A 5,642-nucleotide genomic window follows, 5' to 3' on the forward strand; every position below is an offset into this window, starting at 1 on the left:
GATAATTTCTTGAAAATAATTTCTAGGCTTTTTCTTTGATCATGGTTTTGAAGCAGTCCAATAATTGTTAAATCTACTCTCCTCTAGTTTCCATATCAATTGTTTTCCCAATAAGATATTTCATATTTTCTTCTATTTTTTTCATTCTTTTGAGTTTGTTCAATTGTTTTTTGATGTCTGATGTAGTCCTTAACTTCTACTTGTCCAATTCCAAATTTTAAGGTATTTTTTTTCCAGTGAGCTTTTATGTCTCTCTTTCCATTTGACCAATTCTTCTTTTTAAGAAGTTCTCTTTAGTGGATTTTTGTTCCACTTTTCCCATTTGATTTATTCTATTTTTAGGATATTTTTGTCTCTCTATCAAGTTGTTGACTCTTTGTAATTTTCTTGCACCACTAATTTCTTTTCCAAAATTTCTTCTATCTCTTATTTTATTTTAAAAATATTTTTAGAGCTATTCAAAGAATTCTTTTAAAGCATAAAACCAATTCTTATTTTTATTTGAGGTTCTAGATACAGCTGTTTTGACTTTGTTGTCTTCTTTTGAGTTTGGGTTTCATCTTCCATGCCTCTTTAGTAACTTTTTTATGATCAGGTTCTTTGTTTGCTGTGGGCTCATTTTTCAGCCTCTTTCTTGAACTTTTATACTTTATGCTATAGTTGGGCTCTGTTCCTTGTGTAGAGGGGGCACTCTCCCAAGATTTTGATTTTTTTGTACAGCTACTTTCAGAACTATTTTTAGATGTCTGTACATTTTCAGTTTTTCTTAAGTAAGGAGAGATATGATTATTGCTTTTCTATTCTTTGCCTGGGTCATGAATGTTCATAAGCCCCTTTTTCCACTCTGGAACTGTTATCAGGATTCCCACTCCCCTCTGCCATGCTCTAGTGTGCTCATGTTCCTTTTTGTCCAATGATTCTGATCTGGAACTGAGTTGGGATAATGCAACACAGTCCTGATCTCAATGACAGCAAAAGGTCTGCTGTAATCTCTTTCCAAACTGTTTTCTGACCTCCTTACAATCTGTGGCCTAAGGTATCTGGAAATCACAGTGTCTGGTTCAGGTTTTCTGAAGACCTGGTATTGGTTTGCTGGGTCTGGCCTATGCTGAACTTAGATCGTTCTCACCTCAATGAGACAGGAATTACATGAAAATCTTTTTAGTTATCTTGGGCAGGAAAATTGTTTTACTTATAAACTTATTGATTTCACTGCCACAAAGTTTATTTTGGGGCATTATTTTAAAATTGATTAGAAGGGATTTTGGGAGAGCTCAGGCAAGTCCCTTTACTATTTTGGTTCTGCCACTCTCATAAAGTTTAAATAATGTAAATCAACTGTCAAAACAATGAACAAAAAGCCATAAAACGCACTGTAAACAACAAATACTTGATTTACTTAACATGTGAAGGAATATGGTAACCCATTGCAACATCAGTTTAAAATTTAAAGTTATCTGTAAAATCCTCATGCAGAAGGAAGGTAGAAAGTAATGAGCAGTGTTACTTCATAAAATAGGGAGAGGAAGAGGAAAATCAGTCATAAAAAAGGTTATTAGAGATGAAACTAAGCAATGTCATTCAGGAAGAATTTAAGAATAAAACAGGAATACAAGCAACAAACAATAGAACAAAGATCTGCAATGAATTTTAAAACAAACATTTTCATTATCAACGACATTGAAGTCACAATATTTGGACTCTATCGAATCTGTATTCCAGATGCACTTCTGGAAAAGTATATTTAAACTTTTTGGTATCACTAACACTGTGTTTTTAAAAATTAGTGAAGACCCTCTAAAGAGCTTTTGTTTATGTGGATTATTTCAATATTTGCTGTATTAGAAATTTTAAAACATTTTTAATTTTATTATTATGGAAAAAGATTTGACCTTCTGGGTCCCCTGAAAGTGTCTTGGGGATTCCTCAAGATTTCTGTACCCACTTCAAGAAATACAATTCTAGATGAAGTGGAAATGGAACTGGAGAAGGCAAAGAAGGGAGAAGCAGCTGATTAGATCATTATGCATAGAAGAGGTCTGTGCTAGAGACCACATAATTTTGAGGTCTTTGAGGGATTATTTTGCAAAATATCTGAAGCAAGAATAGATACAAAATATGTGGTAAAGATAACTGTAAAAATATATTTTTGTTCCAACTATAACTTTGACCCAGCCATAATTATTAGTAGATGTATGCCCACAAGAAATATTTTTAAGAAGATAAAAATGCCATATTTTTAGGGTATTATAGTACAAATAGGAGCTGTTATGGTTGTAGCAAAGAAATGGAAACCAAAGGAATGTTTACACAAAAGGTGTATGAATTCATGAAATATTATTATGATATAAGACATGATAAAATAGAAGTTTCAGAGAAATTTGGAAGAACCTATATCAAATGAAATGAGTAACAGCAATATAAAGCTAACTAACTTTGAGAAGCTTGAGAACTGTAATAAATGCAGTAATCAACCATGGTTCTAGAGAGTTGATGATAAAGCTTGCTATGCACCTCTTGACAGATAAGGAACTCAAAATGCATTTTAGGATATAACTAATGTGAGAATTTATTTTATTTAACTAAGTGTATTTACTAAAAATGACTTTTTCTTCTCCCCTTCACCCCAGTGTTGAAGAGGGATTAGTGGGAGAAGAGGAAATAGCAATCTAGGGGAGAAAAAATTAAAAGAAATCATCTCTTAGATTCTTATAAGTGATATAACACATCAGATTCAATGTTTATAAAAATTGGCTGAAAGATATTAAAAATATAATCAATTAATTAACAGAAATTTACCAAATACCAACTATTTACTGGGCAGATATTGTCAAAGTTGTTATGTTTATTGTCTATTAATGCTAAGAAAGCATTTATTTTGGTAAAGTAGTACCTCTTCCAAGAAGTAGCATCAATTATATTTATAAAAATTATACAAATTTATTGAAATATATGAGATATGACTTTATTCTTATAGCCTTTTGCTCTTAAAAGAAGGCATAAATATGAAGTTGTATAAGAATATATACTCCCACAATATTAGAAAAATTCCAATACAGAATATAAGTTGGGGCATTCTTTCTGATGAAGAGCTTCTCCAAATGTCCTTGTTTTCAGATGATAGTGTGCTAATTGTGTCAAGTCCCAAAATATTGTTGGGTCTTCTAAATTAGATGTCATTCTTGTCATTTAGATTGACAAGTCTCAGAGTTGGCACCCAAGTTACTGATTTTGGGATTTGTATTTTTAACATTCTTTCGATAATAATATATGCTGTCTTTCATCACAACAAAATTCACTTAGAAAAAGCAGAATTGGTTTCACAAATTTGCATGTCATCCTTGTGCAGGGACTGTGCTAATTTTCTCTGTATCATTCCTATTTTAGTATATGTGCTGCCCAAGCAAGCACTAACAGGCAGAATTGGAACATATATGGTTCGGTGTCTTCCCAATTGATGAGTATCTGTCAGTCTACTGAGGAGAAGGTTAGAAATATGGACATGGCAGGTTGGAAATAACCTCCCACTTGGGTCAGCTCTATCTACATAGCAAATCAGCCACTACCTCCATCTGGAAGCTATAAGGCCAGCACTATATAAACGAGTACAGGAGATTTTTTCCCCAGTGCTGATGGTTTTAATTAGCCCTTTCCCCACTATATTATAAGGTTATTGCAGCCTACATCTGTAGAGGAAAGGCACTTATGCAGGAGTTGGCACTGTGGAATTCTACTCCTGGAGTGTCTGGTGTTTGCTCCAATCCTGCTAGTTGTATGAGCATGTTTCCGTCTGGGCTGATGCCTTGGGCTCTGGTCCAAAAGAAATGATTCTCATTTTCTATGTTACCAGGATTGTAGATCTCAGATGATCTGTGCCCCTCTGTGGGAAGCAGAAGGGAGAGGAAGGACTGTCTAAGCTGGTCAAGTTTATGGGGTGGTAGCCACAAATGAAAAATCGTTCCTCACCTGTTTGCATAGATTTAGGTTTCAAAGTGTCATTTGGAGGTCTCATCCATCTCAGAGTTGTTGGGAGCTAGTGGCATAAAGACTATACCCTTATAATATATTTTTGTGTCCTTTGAACCTTCTAGGTTATTCAACGATTTCTGAATTTGCGTTTAGTAAAACACAACTTTTTGGAAGGAGTTGCTGTTGGACCTGCTTCCTTTCATCATGACTTCAAATCATTTTCCCTCAGTTTTAAAATCTAAGTCCATCTTGTCATTTCTGTGGTCAGGGGGTTTGGCAGCCTCATTTTCCTAAAATATTGAGACATCAAGAAGAGGCTCTGAAATGAGTGCAGATGTCAGCACCTTCATTTAGAAAAGCTCAAACAGCAGTCATGGAAAACATACCAGTGCCAGAGAGAGGGAGGGAGAGATTAAAGGAACTCTAGAAACGACAAGTTGGAGCTGGACTCTGTGGTGGTGGTGCATGCACGCACACATGAGAGGATGTCAAAAACATGGGGAAAAAGGTGGGTTTTTTTTAATATCTAGAGAAGGTACATTTTATCCATTTGTCAAGCCTAGGAGTGCGGCTGCTTCTACTGCATTAGCTTTTTTGTGTGTGTTCATTTTTAAGTGACTGAAATGATGAAAACGTGTTCCTTGTGAAGTCTGGCCAAAATGCATCAGGGGGAAACAGTATCCGTTCACGTGGTAGATTGGAGTTCACATTCTGATGGAGTATTTTCATGTCAAAACTAGTGTCTCGGTGGTTATGAATCCCTATTCATGTCAGCTTTTAATGTGCTACTGAACATTGAGGGGTGCTGTTTTTTTTTAATCCTTTGGAAAGAAAAAAAAGACAAGAGAAGTTGTTAGTTTATACAGGTACCTTAACATAAACTTGGAAATGATGATTTGTAGCATCACCTGATCTTGGTTTGTCCCTCAGAGGATTATCCAAACTTTCTAAACAGTGCTAAGACTTGACACATTCATTTTTGTGGACTTGAAGCAGCTTAAAGGTAATACTGCTCCCCAAGAGGTCTGTAAATTTGTTAAAATATTAAGAAAGACATAATTGTTAAAAGGCCAGTTCTTAAATGAAATCCCTTGTGGGATATGAAAAATCTCCTAAGGGTTCAAGGAAACAGTGTGGAATTGAAGGCTGATGTTGCTCAGTTCATTTAGAAAATATCATAAACTGCTTTACTATGGGAATTTGCTAAAGGAATCTTTCATTAATAGGAAATATTTGACTGTACACTGCAAATAAAGCAGTGTTTACATAATTTGCTAAGATCTTTCAGAGATTCAACATAGTTCTGCTTAGGTCTAATGTAAGCACTATATTAAACACATAATTTTAAAAAATATGTAAATGTATAATCTTGAATTTCCATTGTGAAAAACATCTTCTTGTTTCTTTTTTTAAATGTGCCTCTTATGTTACCAATTCTTTTGTGTTCCTGGAATTTTTATCATGCCATGAATTTTGCTGTTCAAAAATGGAATGAGCTTCTCTTCCTTTGGGATCTTTAAATAGTGCCCAGATTAACAAATTGCAATTATGTTAGAGTGAGAATTCCTTTCAGATATGGGTAAAACTAGATGACTGTAGATATTTCTTCCAATGCTCCAATTTTGTGATTATAAGTTATCAGAATGGCAGGATCATAATGTTTTAGAGATCTG

The 5,642-nt window shown here is 34.4% G+C and overlaps 1 non-coding gene across 1 annotated transcript; it reads right to left on the reverse strand.

Annotated features, from left to right (window-relative positions):
- Positions 1–3,304: 3,304 nt before the first annotated feature.
- On the reverse strand, positions 3,305–3,411 carry LOC141565151 (U6 spliceosomal RNA). The gene has a single exon (XR_012488852.1). It is a non-coding gene; the product is annotated as a U6 spliceosomal RNA (small nuclear RNA).
- Between the last annotated feature and the right edge of the window lie 2,231 nt (positions 3,412–5,642).

The sequence above is a fragment of the Sminthopsis crassicaudata genome, chromosome 3 (genome assembly GCF_048593235.1).
Source record: "Sminthopsis crassicaudata isolate SCR6 chromosome 3, ASM4859323v1, whole genome shotgun sequence".
NCBI classification, from domain to species: domain Eukaryota; kingdom Metazoa; phylum Chordata; class Mammalia; order Dasyuromorphia; family Dasyuridae; genus Sminthopsis; species Sminthopsis crassicaudata.